Source organism: Haliotis cracherodii, unplaced genomic scaffold (assembly GCF_022045235.1).
Source record: "Haliotis cracherodii isolate W230 unplaced genomic scaffold, xgHalCrac1.p SCAF_11, whole genome shotgun sequence".
Lineage (NCBI taxonomy): Eukaryota > Metazoa > Mollusca > Gastropoda > Lepetellida > Haliotidae > Haliotis > Haliotis cracherodii.
In genome coordinates this window covers 21,023,778-21,047,255 of record NW_027266266.1, presented here as the reverse complement: position 1 = coordinate 21,047,255, position 23,478 = coordinate 21,023,778, and the positions used below count along the sequence as shown (strand labels likewise).

Sequence of the window (23,478 nt, the reverse complement as noted above, 5' to 3'; positions counted from 1 at the left end):
CTTCCCCATGAAAACCCGGGTAGGATAGGTCTTCAGCAACCCATGCTTGCCGTAAAAGGCGACTATGCTTGTCCTTAGAGGCGACTAACGGGATCGGGTGGTCAGGCTCACTGACTTGGTTGATGCATGTCATTGATCCCAATTGCATGGATCGATGCTCATGATGTCAATTACTGGATTGTCTTGTCCAGATTCGATTATTTACAGACTGCCGTCATATAGCCGGAATATTGCTTAGTGCGGCGTTAAACAACAAACTAACGAACCGTCAGTCGGACACTCATCATAAAAAAAGTATCAGTGTTATGCTGACGCAAGGGAAGAACCTGACGGTTAACTCAATGTGAAAAAATATATAACAAAAATAGTTTTTTTACAGCAGCATGTATTGACTGGTTACATGTGGGCACGACGTTTCCGTCAGTGGATGTAGCAGGTTTCAAACTTCCAGCGCCTGTCTCTGCAACAGAATATATGAAGCTGAAAACTTATGCATATGATCCCAAAACTTCTGTCTCTAAAGTTGCCCACCAAATTCTGTCCTAACTTTCAAAATGGCCGTGACGGAGACAATGTCATTTTCACCATTTGTTCAGTGGGTTTCGTATGTATCACTGTGTTATTTCATATATTTTTATTTTTTTGTTTAACGCCACACTCAGCAATATTCCAGCTATTTGACGGCGGTCTGTAAATAATCAAGTCTGGAATAGACAATCCATTGATTGACATCATAAGCATCAATCCAAGCAATTGGGATACAATGGCATGCATCAACCAAGTCAGCGAGCCTGACCACCCGATCCCGTTAGTCGCCTCTTACGAAAAGCATAGTCACCATTTACGGCAAGCATGGGTTACTGAAGACCTATTCTACCCCGGATCTTCACGGGTTGCCGCATTGTTGATTGATAAGAGACAAAAGATTTGAAATCATACAATTTAATTGTGGGCAAGTGAGTATCAGTGTACACTCGTCCTAGGTCCAACCTGTGCTGCTGGTCGTTTGAGATTAACGGGTGGGTCGTTAAGCTCGTGTCATCGTCGCTCATAATATCAATCAATGGTTTGTCTGACCCAGACTCGAGTACTTACACCATATAGCTGGAATATTGCTGAGTGTCTAGCGACAGAATATGTGAGACCGCATCATGCAGAGTAATGCACTTACTCGGGATGGTTGTGGTGAATGCTGAAGACTCCCTTCAAGAAGTGTAAAGCAGGCATTCTGAAGGTGAACTTCTCATCCCAAGTGTTGACATAGCCGGTCTTGTCACAACCCTTCAAATGTTTACCTGAAACAGATATGTCGCAATAATGTTATGTAAACAATACGTTGACAACTATTTCTGGTATTTAAATCCCAAATGAACATTATTGTTCTCGCCAGCCATTCCAATTGCCAGAAGCGATTATTATTAACAGGCCTATTATCACGACCATAAGGTTTTTTGCCCCGCAATGATTACATTTACGTGTTCATAACGAAAAATCAGATCAACGAATTGTATGAACTGTGTTAAAGAACATATTTTACAGAAACTTGAATTTTGACCAGTTACATGTAAGTGAGATCATGTTCTTTTTTTAAAGACGTGTGCTGACGTACCTTTCAGGGAGCAACAGTAGAACTTAAATCGTCGGTCTTCGTAGTGGTCGTTGTGATAGCTGTTGACGCCGCTAATAACGCCCTCGTGGGGGCATTGGAAAGATATCGGTTTATCAAATTGGTTCACATAGCCTGAAAGAGTGATTGGATGATTTGTGGGTTAATGCCGCTTTTATCAGCAGTTCTGTCTAATCATTGGATAAGGTAGCAGCTCAAATGTTCAAAGCAGGATATAAAAAATGTAATTCCTAACGAGTTGAGACCAACCCCAAACAAGATAATCGTCTTCACAATTCAAGCGAATCCTACTTTGCAGTGCTTTTGGTGCAACATGCAGCTAGCGTTCGTGTATTTCCGACTGATCTGGTGGATAGAGCGTCTGTTTTTAAAAACTGCAAATCCTTTGAAACGTTGATTTTGTCGAATAACATCCTTATAGACCATTACGGTCATGTTTAAAATAAGAAGTTTCCAGCGACGTTGAAAGTACATCGATAATAGAAAAAAAGGCGATATATGACGGTCAAAGATTATAGGTCGTATGTGAAGGTCAAAGTGTCCTACCACCATAGTGCTATTCAAATGTGTGGATTTCACTCTGGCTTCTGTTTCAAGATGATTTGTGCATATGTCACTTACCATGCCATTGACATTTCCCTACTAGTCCCGGTGTCTTCTGACAGGTGAAGCGGTAGCGTCTGTCCTCATAGTGGTTATGATGATAGCTTTCCCAGGAAGCAATGGACTTCCCCGGAGGACATTGGAACAGAAGAGGCTTGTCAAAGTCGTTGACATATGATGACGTCACGACGGAAACAAACGACAGCAGCAGAAACGCAGTCTGGAAGCAGTGAAGGATTTGTTGTTTGTCTGTTGTTTAACGCCGTACTCAGCAATATTCCAGCTATATGACGACGGTCTGTAAATAATCGCGTCTGGACCAGACAATCCAGTGATTGACATCATAAGCATCGATCCACACAATTTTGATACGATGACATGCAGGGTGGAATAGGTCTTCAGCAAACCATGCCTGCCGTAAAAGGCGACTATGCTTAAACTAATTGTTGCTTAGTATTTCATTTCTGAAATGATCTTGTTACAAACATTCTTTTCAATGAATATATAAATGAAATATCAAACTCGGTAATGAAAACTACTTTGATGTAGACTGGTAACTTTAAAATACATTTCCCACTGCTATTATTCCCACAAAGAAAGAATTGGGCCTTATCATACTTACAGGGAACATCCTTGTGTGCACGCACAGCGCTGTGGACTACATGCACTGATACAGGAGTCCCGCCAGTATATATACATGTATACCATCTGTAACTGCCACGCCTTGTGCGTTGTGATTGGTCGTCACTTATTCCACCCATCGCAGAACAGTTGTTTCTCCAGTGATTGGAGGGAATCATCACTAACGTTTAAACTACATCCTGGGCGCAATAAAGTATCTTCACAATATGTGACTATGAAAGGATTAGTTTACTGAATATCTAACCTTGAATTCAATTCTAACATTCGTTTTTAACTTTTTAATATTTTCTTTGAATTTATATGTATTAATGAAACAAATTCGTATCGCATTGTAATTCTTACAAGCCCAAGAGAGTTGTTTACCAGATCGCATCTAAACGAATATTCCTTTGTGGTGCTGAACAAATGCCTCAGTTTATTGTGTCATATTATCTTGAGTTCTGTTTGTTGAGTAATGTAGTTATATTAAGGGCGCAGTCTCATTAAAACGAGAAACACACTGGTCACAATACGAGTTGCTGTGGTGGCCATGTTCATCTGTACTCCCCCCCCCCCCCCCCCCTAAACGAGCCACGCTCACTACAACCATCCCAGACTCTTGGTGTATTTTTCTAAATCAAGTGAAGTGCTGCTTTCCTGAAATGTCATGCAATGTTTCCTGTGTGTATTTTTTAGACTCAGGAGCACACGCTCAGTTAACTACACATATTTTTTTAATTCTAGAAATACAACTCTGAATAAGTTTTAACTGCAGTGAACGACGGTTATAAAAGACTTAGAGGGACCACTAATTATAGTTCGTTATAACCGTAGTTATAGGCATATATAGTTCGTTATATCCGTCTGTTCGTTATAAGCGTGTTCCTTATCAACGTAGTTTACTGTAAATACCTGTCAGGTTCTAACCTGCCCTTAAGCGTGTGGCTTAAGCTTAACACTCGGCGTAAAGAATGTGCATGAAAAAGATTTCATTTAAGAAAATGTAACACAGTGGACATAATCTGTATCAACACTCCACACGTTCGAACTCCTTCAACTCGCTATATCATCGAAGATAATGTAACATCGTCAACCATAATCTGTATCAACACTCCACTTGTTCGAACTCCTTCAACTCGCTATATCATCGAAGATAATGTAACATCGTCAACCATAATCTGTATCAACACTCCACTTGTTCGAACTCCTTCAACTCGCTATATCATCGAAGATAATGTAACATCGTCAACCATAATCTGTATCAACACTCCACTTCTTCGGACTCCTTCAACTCACTTTATCATTGAAGATAATGTAACATCGTCAACCATAATCTGTATCAACACTCCACTTCTTCAAACACCTTTAACTTGCTATATCACTGAAAATGATGTAACATCGTCAATCATAATCTGTATCAACACTCCACTTGTTTGAACTCCTTCAACTCGCTATATCATCGAAGATAATGTGACATCGTCAACCATAATCTGTATCAACACTCCACTTGTTCAAACACCTTTAACTTGCTATATCATCGAAGATAATATAACATCGTCAACCATAATCTGTATCAACACTCCACTTCTTCAAACACCTTTAACTTGCTATATCATTGAAAATGATGTAACATCGTCAATCATAATCTGTATCAACACTCCACTTCTTCAAACACCTTTAACTTGCTATATCATCGAAGATAATGTAACATCGTCAACCATAATCTGTATCAACACTCCACTTCTTCAAACACCTTTAACTTGCTATATCATTGAAAATGATGTAACATCGTCAATCATAATCTGTATCAACACTCCACTTCTTCAAACACCTTTAACTTGCTATATCATCGAAGATAATGTAACATCGTCAACCATAATCTGTATCAACACTCCACTTCTTCAAACACCTTTAACTTGCTATATCATTGAAAATGATGTAACATCGTCAATCATAATCTGTATCAACACTCCACTTCTTCAAACACCTTTAACTTGCTATATCATCGAAGATAATGTCACATCGTCAATCATAATCTGTATCAACACTCCACTTCTTCAAACACCTTTAACTTGCTATATCATTGAAAATGATGTAACATCGTCAATCATAATCTGTATCAACACTCCACTTGTTCGAACTCCTTCAACTCGCTATATCATTGAAGATAATGTGACATCGTCAACCATAATCTGTATCAACACTCCACTTCTTCAAACACCTTTAACTTGCTATATCACTGAAAATGATGTAACATCGTCAATCATAATCTGTATCAACGCTCCACTTGTTTGAACTCCTTCAACTCGCTATATCATCGAAGATAATGTAACATCGTCAATCATAATCTGTATCAACACTCCACTTCTTCAAACACCTTCAACTTGCTATATCACTGAAAATGATGTAACATCGTCAATCATAATCTGTATCAACACTCCACTTGTTCGAACTCCTTCAACTCGCTATATCATCGAAGATAATGTAACATCGTCAATCATAATCTGTATCAACACTCCACTTCTTCAAACACCTTTAACTCGCTATATCATTGAAGATAATGTAACACAGTGGACATAATCTGTATCAACACTCCACACGTTCGAACTCCTTCAACTTGCTATATCATTGAAGATAATGTGACATTGTGAACCATAATCTGTATCAACACTCCACTTGTTCAAACTCCTTTAACTCGCTATATCATTGAAAATAATGTAACATCGTCAACCATAATCTGTATCAACACTCCACACGTTCGAACTCCTTCAACTCGATATATCATCGAAGATAATGTGACATCGTCAACCATAATCTGTACAAACACTCCACTTGTTCGAACTCCTTCAACTCGCTATATCATTCAAAATAATGTAACATCGTCAACCATAATCTGTATCAACACTCCACTTGTTCGAACTCCTTCAACTCGCTATGTCATTGAAAATAATGTAACATCGTCAACCATAATCTGTATCAACACTCCACTTGTTCGAAATCCTTTAACTCGATATATCATTGAAGATAATGTGACATCGTGAACCATAATCTGTATCAACACTCCACTTGTTCGAACTCCTTTTACTCGATATATCATTGAAAATAATGTAACATCGTCAACCATAATCTGTATCAACACTCCACACGTTCGAACTCCTTCAACTCGATATATCATCGAAGATAATGTGACATCGTCAACCATAATCTGTACAAACACTCCACTTGTTCGAACTCCTTTAACTCGCTATATCATCGAAGATAATCTAACATCGTCAATCATAATCTGTATCAACACTCCACTTCTTCAAACACCTTTAACTTGCTATATCATTGAAGATAATGTAACATCGTCAATCATAATCTGTATCAACACTCCACTTGTTCGAACTCCTTCAACTCGCTATATCATTGAAAATAATGTAACACAGTGGACATAATCTGTATCAACACTCCACTTGTTCGAACTCCTTCAGCTCGCTATATCATTGAAGATAATGTAACACAGTGGACATAATCTGTATCAACACTCCACACGTTCGAACTCCTTCAACTTGCTATATCATTGAAGATAATGTGACATTGTGAACCATAATCTGTATCAACACTCCACTTGTTCGAACTCCTTTAACTCGCTATATCATTGAAAATAATGTAACATCGTCAACCATAATCTGTATCAACACTCCACTTGTTCGAACTCCTTCAACTCGCTATGTCATTGAAAATAATGTAACATCGTCAACCATAATCTGTATCAACACTCCACTTGTTCGAAATCCTTTAACTCGATATATCATTGAAGATAATGTGACATCGTGAACCATAATCTGTATCAACACTCCACTTGTTCGAACTCCTTTTACTCGATATATCATTGAAAATAATGTAACATCGTCAACCATAATCTGTATCAACACTCCACACGTTCGAACTCCTTCAACTCGATATATCATCGAAGATAATGTGACATCGTCAACCATAATCTGTACAAACACTCCACTTGTTCGAACTCCTTCAACTCGATATATCATTGAAAATAATGTAACATCGTCAACCATAATCTGTATCAACACTCCACTTGTTCGAACTCCTTCAACTCGCTATATCATTGAAAATAATGTAACATCGTCAACCATAATCTGTATCAACACTCCACTTGTTCGAACTCCTTCAACTCGATATATCATTGAAGATAATGTAACATCGTCAACCATAATCTGTATCAACACTCCACTTGTTCGAACTCCTTTTACTCGATATATCATTGAAAATAATGTAACATCGTCAACCATAATCTGTATCAACACTCCACTTGTTCGAACTCCTTTTACTCGATATATCATTGAAAATAATGTAACATCGTCAACCATAATCTGTATCAACACTCCACACGTTCGAACTCCTTCAACTCGCTATATCATTGAAAATAATGTAACATCGTCAATCATAATCTGTATCAACACTCCACTTGTTCGAACTCCTTCAACTCGCTATATCATTGAAAATAATGTAACATCGTCAACCATAATCTGTATCAACACTCCACTTGTTCGAACTCCTTTTACTCGATATATCATTGAAAATAATGTGACATCGTGAACCATAATCTGTATCAACACTCCACTTGTTCGAACTCCTTTAACTCGATATATCATTGAAAATAATGTAACATCGTCAACCATAATTTGTATCAACACTCCACACGTTCGAACTCCTTCAACTCGCTATCATTGAAGATAATTTAACATTGTCCATCGAAATCTGTACCAACACCCCGCTTGTTCAAACTCCTTTAACTCGCTATGTCATTGAAGATTATGTTGCACAGCGGACATAAGCTGTACCAACACTCCACTTGTTGGAACTCCTTTCACTCGCTATATCATTGAAGATAATGTAACATCGTCAACCATAATCTGTATCAATACTCCGCTTGTTCTAACTCTTTTATCTCGCTATATCATTGAAGATAATGTCACATCGGGAACCAAAATCTGTATCAACACTCCACTTGTTCGAACTCCTTTAACTCGCTATATCACTGAAGATAATGTAACATCGTCAACGATAATCCTTATGAACACTAAACTTGTTCGAACTCCTTTAACACGCCATATCTTTGAAGATAATGTAACATCGTGAACAAAAATCTGCATCAACACTCCACTTGTTCGCTTTATCATTGAAGATACTGTAACTTCGTGAACCATATTCTACATCAACAATCCTCTTGTTCGAACACTTTTAACTCGCTTTATAATTTAGAAGAATTTATGACAGAGGAAGATAAGGTGGTGGGCAAAGAGTAATTGCTAGACGCAATTGTTGAAACTTTATTCTGCATTGGTTTTTATCCAAGATCCGCCCTAGTTATGATGCTTGGTCTGTGAGCACCATTCAGATGCTGGTTTGATTTTCCCAAAAGAGAAATAACAAGGACCTGAATATTTGTTTTCCTTTCCCCTGAAATTGACTCGCCGTGATTTAACTAAACTACTGGTCTAAACGGTGTCACTCACTGGCTCATTCCCTCACTCACTTTATGAGCATTGCATCTGTGCACTTAAGGATATACAGCATGTTGTACTTGATTACGGTAATGATTGTGAACAACTGCAGGTGTGACAGGCGTGACGCCTACATAAAATTCAACAGATGCGCGTGTCTGTCACTGAAATATTACCGGATTTGACAGGTCAGAATGACATTCATTGTCACAAACTATGTGAAATAACTTGGTAACAAATTCTGGTCAACTCGACTTTTGACATCCGAATGTTTTCCTTTATGAACACCAATGTTCGGGGAGTTGTGTTCGTGATAATTAATTTTGTTTGTTTGTTGTTTAACGCAGCAGTATTCCAGCTATATAAGGGCAGGCTGTAAATAATCAAGTCTTGAACAGACAATCCAGTGATTGACATCATGAACATCGATCTACGCAGTTGTATACGATGATATGCATCAACCAAGTCAGCGAGCCTGACCATCCGATCCCGTTAGTCGCCTCTTACGACAAGCATAGTCGCCAGTTACGGCAAGCATGGGTTGCTGAAGACCTATTTCAACCCGGAGTGCGGCGTTAAACAACAAACAAACAAAACATCATTGCTGTTAATCAAGATGGCCACAGGCGGATCCTGAGGATGGGTCCAGGGGGTTCAGACATCGGTGAGATAATTATGAGCCAAATTCCAGTTAACATGCTTGGCGTATTTGAGACAAACTGTATGTTGAGAAATATAGGGCACAAGTCTGTCTTACAGAGGGAACACTAATAAGACACATCACTGAAACATTACTGAAAACAAGTAAGCGTTTTATTTAAAGCAACTAAAAATCTTTGTCACAAGGTTAATTTGTTTGTTTGTTTGTTGCTCAACCCCGCACTCAGCTATATTCCAGGTATATGACGGCGGTCTGTAAAAATAATCGAGTCTGGACCAGACAATCCAGTGATTGACATTATGAACATCGATCCACACAATTGGGATACGATGACATGCATCAACCAAGTCAGCGATGCTGACCACCCGGTTCTGTTTGTCGCCTCTTACGACAAGCATAGTCGCCTTTTAGTCTGACATGCAGACCCTGAAACAAATATATCCGATACAGCCCATGTATAATGTTTGGCAAGTCTAGATTACTGCACTGAAGAAAGTCTGTGTTTCTTATTATTATATTTTATAACTCTAATTTAACAACTTTTTTTCTGTAAAATATGTTCATTTCAGACAAGAAATCTACGTTGCCTTTTACGGCAAGCATGGGTTGTTGAAGACCTACATGTATTCTACCCTGGATCTTCACGGTTTTGTCACTAGGTAAAACATTATTAATGATTTTAAGAAATTTGTAAGTAGCTCTATGTAATTAAACATACGAAGTAATGCATTTTCTCTTTTCATAATTACTTTCCTAGTTTAGGGAATAATCTCAACGTATATGTTGCAAGCATGGAAGATCCATTCTACCCCGGATCATCACGGGTCACGGTGTAGGAGTGACGCATAATAAACGACGAGTGGGAGTTATTTGTCGTACAATAACACACTGTAGGGAGAATAAACCATGATGGCCACAGCCCCTGAATCATGAGTCTTGTGAGAATGGTACTGCAACCTGAATAGAAATCCCTTGCATGGACACAAGGTGGTCCTAGGTCCACATTTGACCAAAATTGATATTTTTACATTTTCTTTCCAAATGGGTGCTTTTCTTACAGGGGCACGGATATCCCACTCGTCTAAGGCGTCGCGAATCGCTGTGCAGAGTTGCGTCCCTTGGGCACGCCAGAAACCTATGATTGTGGGTTCGAATCCCGGTACGCCCCAATTATGTTTCTATCTTTTCTGTGCTCGTGGGTTCCACAAAAGTGGTAAACGTCTGAGACCTGCATCACTTCGGGCTTTCCTCCCACATTAAGCTGACACGCCGTGATATAACTGGAATAATATTAAAAGCGGCGTTAAACCCAACTCACTCACTTTTCTAGGTGAGGTGAGGTGAAATTGGGTTTAACGTCGCGTCCAAGATTATTGCACTAATATAGAGACGTGCATGTGTCTGCTTGTACCAGTCCGGACTTATGCCGATGTATAGTGCTAGCCCACTGAGATACCATACCGCAGTTTAACATGAATACCCCACTCAAACACAGTATACTGACTCCTAACCGACCAGTTTTAGCCCCTTAGTGCCGAGCGGCAGACAGGGTAACAAGTACAATCTTTTAACGTCTTTAGCTATGACGCGGCCGGGGATCGAACCCCGGACCTTCCGCTCTCCGGTCGGACGCTCTACTACTAGACCACGGAGGCGGTCTACTCACTTTTCTAACATTGTTGTACATTTCATGAATCCCCAGCTGCTGGAATGTAGTTTTTCAGTGGTTCTACGTCCAAAAACTCATAAGCTGCTTTAAACCAGAATGTTCTGTGTCCATGTCTATGTCTTGGCACAGATCACGTCACAAGGAGATAGGACCGCATACTTCCAAATCGTTTTTAGAAAGAACCTTTGGTTATCATTTATCAAGAGTAGAATGTGAACATTGGGATTGAATTTTGTCTGTCAGCTGAAATCCTGAATAAAAGATGATGACTTCATTACAATAAGCTGTCTGGAATATAGCATTTCTCCTTTGGGTGACAAAATAGTGAACAGTGAGAAAGTGTTAACCATTCTTCTCCATATGTTGAATTCGAAATGTGACTTAAAAAACAATCTCAGCTCTCTTTTGTAAAGAAAGAAATTCTCAGCCTCTAAAACTGAAGGAAAAATTAGTATAACATTCGACGGGGGTGAAGAAAACATGCTGCTTTACAAAACCACATGCTGTCGACACAAGGTCTCGTTCTACTTGTATTGATCTTATATTAAAATAACTTGTACCATAAGTTCAGGGAGATTCCCTTCTGGTTAGTAACATTTGATGTTGTTGTTGTAATAATAATGATAATAATAATAAGAATAATAACCATCATCATCATCATCATCATCATCATCATCATCTCCATCTATATAAGTGCAATAATTTTGAAAGCGGCGTTAAACCTCATTTTACCTTACCTCACTATTAAAAACCTCACCTCGCCACCTCACCTTACCTCACATCACCTCACCTAATCATCACCGCACCGCACTGAATCGCACCGCGCCCCACCGCACCTCACCGTACCTCACCTAGCCTCACCTCACTGCGCCCCTCTGCACCTCACCGTACCTCACCTCACCTCACCCTACACCACCGTACCTCACCGCACCTCACCTAGCCTCACCTCACCGTACCTCACCGCACCTCACCACACCTCACCGTACCTCACCCCGCCCAATCGCACCTCACCGCATCTCACCATACCCCACAGCACCTCACCGTAACTCACCGCACATCATCACGCCCCACCGCACCTCACCGCACCTCACCACGCCCCACCGTACCTCACCGCACCTCACCTAGCCTCACCTCACCGCACCTCACTGCGCCCCACTGCACCTCACCGCACCTCACCACACCTCACCGTACCTCACCCCGCCCAATCGCACCTCACCGCATCTCACCATACCCCACAGCACCTCACCGTACCTCACCGCACCTCACCGCACCTCACCACGCCCCACCGCACCTCACCGCACCTCACCGTACCTCAACCCACCTCACCGTACCTCACCGCACCTCACTGTACCTCACCACGCCCCACCGTACCTCATCGCTCCTCACCGTACCTCACCGCACCTCACCGTACCTCATCGCTCCTCACTGCACTGCACCTCACCACACCTCACCGCACCTCACCGTACCTCACCGCACATCACCGCACATCACAGTACCCCACCGTACCTCACCGCACCTCCCCGCACCCCACCGCACCTCACCACACCTCACCGTACTTCGCCAAACCTCACCATATCTCACCGCACCTCACCGCACATCACCGTACCCCACCGTACCTCACCGCACCTCACCGCACCTCACCGCACATCACCGTTCCCCACCGCACCTCACCACACCTCACCGTACCTCACCGCACCCCACCGTACCTCACCGCACCTCACCGTACTTCACCGCACCCCACCGTACCTCACCGTACCTCACCGTACCTCACCGCACCCCACCGCACCTCACCACACCTCACCGTACTTCGCCGCACTCCACCGTACCTCACCACACCTCACCGTACTTCGCCGCACCTCACCACACCTCACCGCACTTCGCCGCACCTCACCGCACCTCACCACACCTCACCGTACTTCGCCGCACCTCACCGCACCTCACCACACCTCACCGTACCTCACCGCACCTCACCGCACCTCACCACACCTCACCGTACTTCGCCGCACCTCACCGCACCTCACCACACCTCACTGCACCTCACTGCACCTCACCGCACCTCACCGTACCTCACAGCACCTCACCGCCCGCACACAGCATCATCGTCGACGTTGTGGTTTTCATCACCTAACGAGCTATGGCAAAAATATATTATTTTCCATGATCAGTTACCAGTTTGAAACAAGACCACTACGGCAACAGTCATATGACCATGCACATGTTTGCTGCAGACGCAACCCACACAGTGTGTCACGTAACTGCGAGATGGTGTCAGGTTTACTCATTGATGTTACACGTAGGAACTTGCCACAGCTGGGAACGTCATGGTGAGTGAATAGTGTTAGTTTTACAGTTTTTACCTTTTTACTCGGTGCTAAAGTAGTCCTGACAAACATGAGAAAAAGATTCCACTTGGCAAAATAGACAAATGCATTTTGAAGACTTTCATTACAAAACTACAAGAGTTTATACACCTTTCTATCAAGATAGTAAAAGGCTGACGAATTCATCTTAAGGTGTTTCAGACAGACAGACAGTTTATTCAGTGTGTAAGGCCATATGGCCCAAAGCACAGTTTAGTTTTAACAAATATATGAAAACCAACCTTTGTGTAAATAAATCTTTTATATACATTGCTAAAGATTTGATAACATCTTCGTTAATGGAATACAACAAATTGACCATTAATTTATTGTCTTTGTGTGTAAATTAAATAGAAATTTTGATCTCAACGTTTTATATTTTTCACAAATGAAAGAACATGAACTTGTCTTCAATCTCCTGGTTGGTAAATTTGGTACTTATACAATTAACAGATTCAATATCCGTGGTTCTACGACATTTATTGACATTGAAGTTTTTGAGAGATTTACCTTGAAATACAGTTAAATATGTTTCTGGTTGTAACAATGATTTGATACAAGCATAATGCTTGAGAGATTGTGAAGAGGAGACGAAGTTGTTTCCATGGTTATGCTTAGGGAAAGGTAGCGTCTTCTTAATCTGTACTTTAACTTTGTATATGAAATGACGTTTATTGAAAAATAACCCTTTGGAAACGAATATCATTTCCTATTTGCACGGGTATTGTATTCTGAAAGAGAGTTGTTTATAGGAATAACATACACTACTGCCTAGAAGTTCATTCCCCTTACACGCATGGGCAACGCGTTACGCAACCAGTGTGCATCGGGTTGGTCACGCGTGTGATACCCGTGTGCAACGCGTTGCACACGGGTGTGCACCCCGTCCGCCACTCGTGTGCAACGCGTGACACACTCATTAGAGGGGGAACAAACTTTTGACCAAAGGAGGACCCGTCTTAAGCTGAACCTGGAGGTGGTAACAAGGAGAGAAAATTTTGTTATCCTGACGAAAAATTATAACACACATGTATTTGCTAATGTCTCCTTTCTTTATGTGATTTTGTGGGAATAACATGAATACTGTTGTGTTTAAATAGATCTGTCTTGTTTTATACGACCATTGCTTCTAAATCCGATGGTGTTAAGAGAATACATGGTCCTGGAACACGTTATTGCAATTGAAATGCTTTTATTGTGATTTGACATTAACCGTCTGCAGTACGACTTTCAGTGATAATATGTATTAGGTTTGGCGGCGCATTGTTTTTATTGGACCCTAATTACTTTATGATGACTTGGACTCTTTACCTCAGCTCCATAGCCGTGAGGCTGGAAAAGAGCAGCATGTAATTAATGAGGGTGGGTTATATCATTGAGGATACACTTGAGGGAGAGAATACTAATTACCGTACTACAGGAAGAGACCTGTAGACGTAAGCGCGGGGTGGTGTTTTAGCTGGCCATTCGATAATGGCCGCCAGGAGAAGTGAGCTTTGACTGCGTCATCTAAAATAAATAATAAGATACAGCAGTGTTATTTTCACGGGTCTGTTGAATAAACTCCCAGCTCTGCGGTCAATATATCTTCTACTTGATCATTGATACATCATTTTGGCATTCACAATATATAGTATTTCAACGTACTAAGGAGCACTGATCTAAAGCAATTCCGCGGGAGTAGTTGTTACCTGTGCATTACTGTATTTTCCCAGTGACTACCCGGATGATAAAGCAGAAATCTAGACTTGTTCGCGACCTGTGATGGCCATTCGTAAGCGCATTTTTATTGAAAGTAGAAGGACGTATGGTCACATTGATCAACAAAAATGAAATACAGTTTTGGAAATGTAGGTATATTTGTGGGGAGCATCGGTAATGGTGATGCAGTTTTGGTAAGTCACTTGCTTGGTAATTGTGCGATCTTTGTGTACACTATTTTGACTTGCAACACAAAGTAAATATTTCATCTGAACATTGCTTATTTTACCGTGTGTATATGTTTACATTCAAAATGTAAACAGATTTCACTAAGGAAATTTATTAAACGCCTAAATATTCAGTTTATTTTACAAATTAACTGAAAAATATGTCCATCTTTATTAATATGATAACGAATTCCAAATATTTGTTTATGTTTAATATCATCACCAAGTACAGTTCTGTATTGTTTGGCTTCTTTTCTTAGCATAATTAATATATTGTGATGTGTTTAAGCTCTTTTGATCGTCTTTATCATTTTTAGTCAGTCGGTTAAATAAATGAATGGATTATTCAGTCAATTTGTAAAATGACTGAACTATTTAGATATTTAATAAATTGCCTGAGTGAATCATATTTTACACATTGACTGTAACATATACACGCTTACAAAAGAAAATACTTGTGAAAACAACGTCTATCGCGCATCGAAAAACTTCCCAACCAAACGGAAAGGAACAAGAATGATTCTGTTCAAAGCTGCAGCGAATGAATGAAAACAAAATGCAAATATCATTATTACAACCTACCAAAGTTATAATGTATCCGGGAATATCAACATAAAGGAACAATATCCATTGCGTCTGCAGCTGTACAAAAATACTTATTCGATGTCAAATGTCTATGTGAGATTCAAATACTTTAATAATAATTATTTGGAAACAATATTTGGAATATATATGAAATATATTAAAATATTGAAATATATCGTTTTTAAACGTTATTTAAATGTATCGAATATTATAACCCGTGGTTGTTTCTTAACTGATCATTTAGTTTGTTTCAATTGTTTCACATAGGTGCTAAGTTAGCTGAGAAAGCCCACGTGACAACTATTTTTATAATGTCCACGGTTCTTAAAAACATACATTGAGTTAGATAACAATGAACAACCAGTCAGTGTATTATCGGTTACCCTTTGAACAAAGTATGTTGTTTTTACATCTGTACTTCACGCCATGATATGAGTGTATTCCCTAGGTTTAGTAAACCTACCTTCATATGTAAACACTTACTTTTGACATATCCACTGTGCAAGATAACAGTAATTAATCAATCAACGTATTTCATGTTGATCCTTTGATGTCTGGGAATGATCAGTTGATTTACAAAAAAAGTAAAGCAACTGACCATACATCTCTTGCTGGGCTGCCACGTGCATATCACATAAATCACATTCCACCTCAAACCTGGATTTAGATTAAATAATTACCCCAGGTACAAGAAAGACCAAATTTGAACCTTTATAATCTGAGTGGTGCTACAACTAAGTATACATGTTATAAATTCATTAACTGAGCAGCAAGTGAATTACGACAAATACACAAGTGTAGGGTTATACCAGAAAATGTGGATGACAACAAGGGAGTAGTAATTGTATCATCCACGCAATCCGAAATCCGAAAATGCTTTCACTCAGGGATACTTTTTTATTATTAAACTGTAACCATCAGGGGTATTTCCAAATAACGACATCCGATGAGCTTTCGCTGTTATTTGTCTGTTTGTTTAGGCTGAAGAAATTAATTACCATGCTCCCTTTGTTGAAATCTTCATAGATCACGGGTAACCAATCAGTTTTAAAAAATGCTTAAGCTTATTTAGCTGTCCTTGGTAGCCCAGTCTCTTGTCACGCTCGGTTGCGTTAACGAGCAAATTGACTCACGGCAGCTAGAAAGCCCAAGCGGAAATCCGAAGGTCCTATTACCTGAAGAATCAACCTTCATTTTCGAAATATCTACTGCTCTCAAAATTAAAGTCAGAACTTTCTAACCAAGGATTACCAGTTGAAACTGGTCGATGGCTGAACATTCCCAGGGAAGACAGCCAGTGTCCACTCTGTGAATCTTTCGCTGTGGGAGATGAATTGCATTATTTATTCCAATGTGAAGCTTTTCACCAACGGCGATATGAACTCTTAATAAGCAATATCTTAAGTTTCCAAACATTTAAGAAAATTATGACCACTAACAGTGTAAGAAATCTAAAAGGCCTATCTAAATTCCTTAACAATGTGTACAATACAATTGGTAAATTGTATTAGTATCCACGTATCCTATTTTTATTATTTTTTGTTAAATTGTACATAATAAAATTGCAGATAATTGTATGTCATGTTATTTTAAGAATAAATGAGTTTGAGTTTGAGTCCAACACCCGAGAAGAAGCCAGAGATTAGTGCCCCTTTTTGAATAGTTTACAATCATGTGTTTTAGGGTTAGCTGTATTGGCGTAAACGTATTTTTATTTCAAAAGAAATCTGGATCGGTAAACAAGCAAAACTTGCTTATGTAATACCTCTCCAGGTAACAACTTAACAACAGCTGGATATATATAAGAGAGTGATGAACATAAACATACAAAATGCACAAATGAAATACACGAAGCCAATACACTGAAGCAAGTGGTGTCTGTGAAATAAGGTAATGCAGTTTTCCTTTACTATATGCATAAAATTAAGCTACTCAAACCTTTTGCTTTTGACAATGATGTCGTGAACTGATTTAAGAAGAGTCATGTTTGTAGAACTGCTTAACTACTGCCACGCAATATCATTTTTAGACCATACCCATGTGTGTAGAAATACACAGTGTTTCTGATATTAACGTTTTTTTTGACAGTCATAGAAAAAGTGAATTGCATCTTCAAGGTGATATCCACAAGTGCAGTCTGGTATGTCTGATACATGTCTTCTAAACTTATCAGCGTTTAAGTCACTGCAGCCGAGCCTAAGGCGACAGTGGACAATTGGGCATGATCTATGAAAATATTTCAAGTCAAAATTATTAGTAATTGCATGAGAACGATTAATTAATGATTTGATTTCTTTTAATGAGCGAGCATTAGTTACTATCTAATCGGATAGAGGGTTCCGCAGGTTGATAATATCCAGAAGAAATTATTATTAAGCATAGGTCTGTGTTCTACATTTGATTGTTTGTATGTTGAATCTATTTCTAAGGTTATATGTGCTGTTATCAGAGAATTGAATATTCACTTTTCAAATATTTTGGCTAAGCAACTTGTGAGTGCTACAGGTCTATAATTTGAGCATTCATGTTCATCGCTGACACTGACACCGCATCAGCCCGGCAGTGGACTTGACACAGTTATTTGCGCACCGATTATATAACTCCTACAGACAGGGTGGGGTGGTTGTTTAAAGCGAAACGGACGACCCCGTCTGTTATCTAATAAATGCTGTGCGGCGCCTTTGATCTTGCCTCAAAACATACACCTTATAGTAGTAAACGATGATCAGGATGGCCTGGAAATAAACACAATTCTGTCTGCCCAGTGTATCCACAATTAACTAGAATGCTTCATATCCACAAATATATATATAGATAATAGATATTTGCCCACAGCAAATATTCATTTGCTTAATTGCATCAGTGTGGTTTATCAGAACATATACAATGCTTTCTTACGCTTGGTGAAGCAGACTGAACTTGAACATTAGGATAACGTCAGCAGGGATAAAAGAGGTCATACCAAAGAACTTTATTTACTAGTGGAAAAGTCAGACATTCCGATCAACCACTACAAGGCCCGGCCGGATCTCAAGGTTGACCAGATCAACACCCCAAAGGAACATCTCTACGCCAAACAAGGAGTCCCTTTCGTCATGGTGCACAAGAAAGGGGGACAGGACATCGAGTACGACATCACAAACTACACAGACTTGTACCACTTCTTCCAGAGTAGTGGCGTACCGACCTCAAACCACTTCGTCGCCAATACCGCCGTCCTCCTTGCCAAGAGTCCCTACCAGAATCTCGACCCCCAGGATGAGAAGCTGACCAAGAGACTACTAGAAGGATACCGCCGCTAGACTTCCAGCCACACATGCTCGCCAGCCGACGCCGTGCCTTCCCACGCTTCCCCCCCCCCCCCCCCCCCCAACCAACCCCCAGGCCCAAACTTTTCCATATTATTGAATATTCTTTTATCACCCACTCCCACCCAGCCAAACCCCAACCCCCTAGTATAAGTGCTTCACCGTGTGCGAGATAGGCTTAAGTCGGAAAGCGCACGTTAAATCTCCGAGGTACCTATCTACCAGAACTTTATTTGCTGTTCTGGTCACATACATAGGCTAGATCATTTACAGCTAACAGCAATATAGTGCAAATATTATGTTCAATAAAAGAAAACGTTGATAGATCTATAACACACTTTTTGTACTATTAAACAAACTGTGGACTTTTAAGACATTATCGCTTATTGTAATAACATCTAGCTAACAAATCATGTCTATCTCTGAAATCCACAAGCATAGTTGCTGTCAAACCTAAAAAACATATTCAGGGAGGTCAGTTTTGACTTGCCAAGCACCTAAAAGTGAGTTTATTTTTAAACTGTCAAAAGCGATTGTCCCTTCAATACTAGTATATGGCTGGAAGCTGTTTCTAGTACTGTTATGAGTTATGATGTATTTTATGATATTACTTGGGAATGTTCAAATTAGTTACTGTCATTTAATCCAACGTTCTAACTGTCAACTGTCTCAACAGGACCATATGTTTGGTTATATATCTCCTCCCTGTCCCTATGTCTTAAGTTGTTAATCGGTAACTGCGGTCCAAATGTAGCAATTTATCTATTGTTGCAAACTTGACTGATTTAAACATATCTAATTGATCATGAACTACTCAGTCAGTCAAGCACCTGTATCAGAAATGTAAAACCAGCCATGTTTCATGTAGTCCCAATATCACTGAAAAATGCCGATGAAACGTGACATATAAATTTACTCACAGACAATATATTTTTCGTGAGAGTGAAGCACAATTTTATTAAAGTTTTATTAACAATTACATAAACTATAATAATATTAATATTAAAATTCATCATCACTTGCCAAGTTTATGAAAATGTCCCCATTTAGGAGATGTCACATATAAACAAGGATTCGAACTAAGTTTGATCGTCTTTGACACTGAGGTTTATCCCCACTTTGCCAGCAAACTGCAGAAGATTAACAGTGAGTGAGTGAGCATCGTTTCTATGTTTATACAAGAAAAGATGTTACGCCAAAAACGCTCACAGTAGTTAGTGAGTAAACTCACGGCCTGTCATGACCTGGTTGAGTGACTTCCTCCAATCAACGTGAAAGGATTACCCACAGAGAAAGAAAAGGATTAAAGTCACCCATAAATCTTCTCCTAACGTAGTACTCCAACTTCTAAATGCCTCTCAAAGAAGGATTAAAATCCTAAAGATATCCTATCTACGTGGAATAGGTACTCACAACCTCTAATAATAAACTGTTACGTTTGGTATCCCCAGCAATACTCACTATGGTCATTGGGCAAATGTAAAAATCACAAACCCTAACGAGATTCTGTCTACATGGTCACACCCGGTGATTGTGAAGATCTCAAATTCTATCAACAGTCAGACAGCATGGCTGTTCATATTCATTTACAACATCCTCTTATAATTAGTATAAAAGTGTCCCACACAAAACCTTCTTTTATTTATTTTTTCAAAATACAAAACAGAAAGTGGGGTGTGGGGAAATGGGACATATTCCTACGTGAAATAATGAGACATTAGTAGTGGTGACGGCTATATCATAATTGTACTGTCTAAAGCATAAATTTGGCGAACGAAAAAGTTACATTTGCAATCAAATGGAATGACTCGTGTGGGCAAATGAATATGTTCGCAATCCACAAACAATCATTTTATTAATGGCGAACATTTACCAACCCGCGACAATCGTGTCAACACGGGGGTTCCCCTAGCAATAAACTCGCATCTAAATTCACTACTGTTCTACTGTCGGCTAGCCACAATGGCTAGACGGGACCCTAGTGGAATGGTTCATGCCATAAAAGTCTAACAACCGAACACTAATTAAGACGGGCCGACCTTGTATTTACGGTCTGGTGAACACAGCTCAATGGCCGCTCATTAACTCAAATTTCACATCTCACTGTTTTGTTTTATCTCACTATTCATTTGATAATTTTGTCAACTTCAACTGGAACCCGGTCCCGTGTTACACGCGTGGCACACGCGTGTGCCACGGGTTGCACACGCGATGCACACCCGTTGCACACCCGTGGCCAACGGGTGCTCACCCCGTGTGCAACCCGTTGAGCACCCGTGTCACATGCGTGTTACACGCGTTCTCAACGCGTGTTAGGGGAATGAACTTTTAGGCAGTAGTGTATGTATGACCTTCACGGGATATGTGGGAAGAGAAAGTGAGTTTTTAATGGATTAATAGGATGTGTTTGTTTGTTGTTTAACGCCGAACTCAGCAATATTCCAGCTATATGACGGCGGTCTGTAAATAATCGACTCTGGACCAGACAATCCAGTGACTGACATCATGAGCATCGACGATTAATAGGAAGAGCGTTGTTAATTTCGTAAAAGAAACTCATTCAGCCTGTCTTTAATGTCTTGCCAACTTGCTTCAAATAGTCTTGAACCCACAGCACGAAATTTTGAAGTATAATCAATATTTGAAGTTGTCTACCGGTCAGTTTGCTAGAAAAAGTGCTTTAAAATAAATATTTATTTTACGGTCATCAACAAGATCTTTGTATAACATAGATCCCATACTGCTGACGAACAAATTAAGTTTATGGTGGGACAAGTGTGAGAATGATATGGTTTGACGCCGCTTTTAGCAATATTCCAGCAACATCACGGCAGGGGACATCAGAAATAGGCTTCACACATTGTACCCATGTGGGTAATCGAACCCGGGCCTACGACGTGACGAGCGAACGCTTTAACCACTGTGCTCTCCCACCGCCCCTGCTGTAGGTGAAAAAGCAGTAATTTTGGCGACATAGGACAACAAGTGTAGTTGTTGCAGACTGAAGTACATGTGTGACCAGGGGGCAAGGGTGGCCCAGTCGTCCAAGGCAACGCGATTCGCTGTGCAGAGTTGCGTCCCTTGGGCACCCCAGAAACCTATGACTGTGGGTTCGAATCCCGGTTCGCCCCGATTACGTTTCTAGGTTTGTCAGCACCCTACCCGTGCTCGTGGGTTTCACCAAAGTGGTAAACGTCTGAGTCCTGCATCATTTCGGGCTTTCCTCCCACATCAAGATGACACGCCGTGATATAACTGGAATACTGTTAAAAGCGGCGTTAAACCCAACTCACTCATTCACTCACTCACTGTAGTTAAATGTGCTATAGTGTCTACTTTGTGCATCCAATGTCACTATAGTTAAGTGTGCTACAGTATCTTCTCTTGGCATCCAATGTGTGGAACGGTTAAAAAATATGTGAAGTTTGGGGGCTCAATTTATCCGGCACATAGGAGGGTGTAATTTAATAGTCCATATTGTATCCATCCTGCTATGTTGGCACGCAAAACCAAGGCAGGCACATCAGCTTTGGCCTTGTCACACAACAACGGATAGTAGTAACGTATGGCGACGTATGAGAATGTTTGCCAAAACGCCGGCAACGCTGAAACACGCTATGGATAAGTTAGGTGTAAGTTGTATATGTTAAAAGCACGCTGGTGTACGTTGTAGTACGCCGAGGCTTAAAAAGATGTTTGTGCTTGCACAAAAATTTTGGCCTATGGGAACGTATGCAGGTATGAATTATACGTTAGGCGTACGATAGAGGTACGCTCTACATACATTTACATACGCCAGATATACGTTACCCATACGACCCGTTTTAGGCACCTTTCCCCTACGGTAGCGGTCGGGTAGCCTAGTGGTTAAAGCGTTCGCTCGTCACGCCGAAGACCCGGGTTCGATTCCCGTCATGGGTACAATGTGTGAGGTCCATTTCTGGTGTCCCCCGTAGTGATAATGCTTGAATATTGCTAAAACCGTCGTAAAACCATACTCACTAACTTTCCCCTACGCTGAACGCCCAAGTCATACGTTACTCATACGCTGGGCATACGCTGGCCATACGTTGAACACGCCAGACACTCTGACAATACGCTTTTATACGCTGTCATAAGTTATGTATAATTCAGTGATACGCTACAAATACGTTAGACATGCGTTACATATACTGTAAACTCTCGTCGTGTATACGCTATGGATACGCCAAAATCATGGCTTTTCGATGAAAGCTCGACGTATGACAGCATACTAACTGTGATTTACACGCTAGGTGCAAGTTACTATAAAACGTTGTAGTGTGACAGGGCCATTAGGGTTTGATTTTACTGAACACAGCTGTCATCTACAAAGAAGAAGCAAACACCAAACTAACACTAACTTGACACCATTATGTATACTCCGACGAAACAAAAGAGAGCTGATGAACAGATAGTGAAGGCGTAAAGGAGATAAAAGTCTGAAAAATCCATTTCGGGCATGTGGATAAATGCTCGACACCTTGAACGCGTTCTGATGATTAACATACGTACGGCTGCCCTTGGTGTTGCCCGCCCTTCCTCCCGAAGAGCACTGCAGTAATTTACGTTTCAAGGTTTTACATTTGTA

At 40.4% G+C, this 23,478-nt stretch overlaps 1 pseudogene; it reads right to left on the bottom strand.

The window, feature by feature from the left end:
- Window positions 1–377: 377 nt before the first annotated feature.
- Window positions 378–2,894, bottom strand: LOC139455554 (hemagglutinin/amebocyte aggregation factor-like; annotated as a pseudogene).
- Window positions 2,895–23,478: the final 20,584 nt, after the last annotated feature.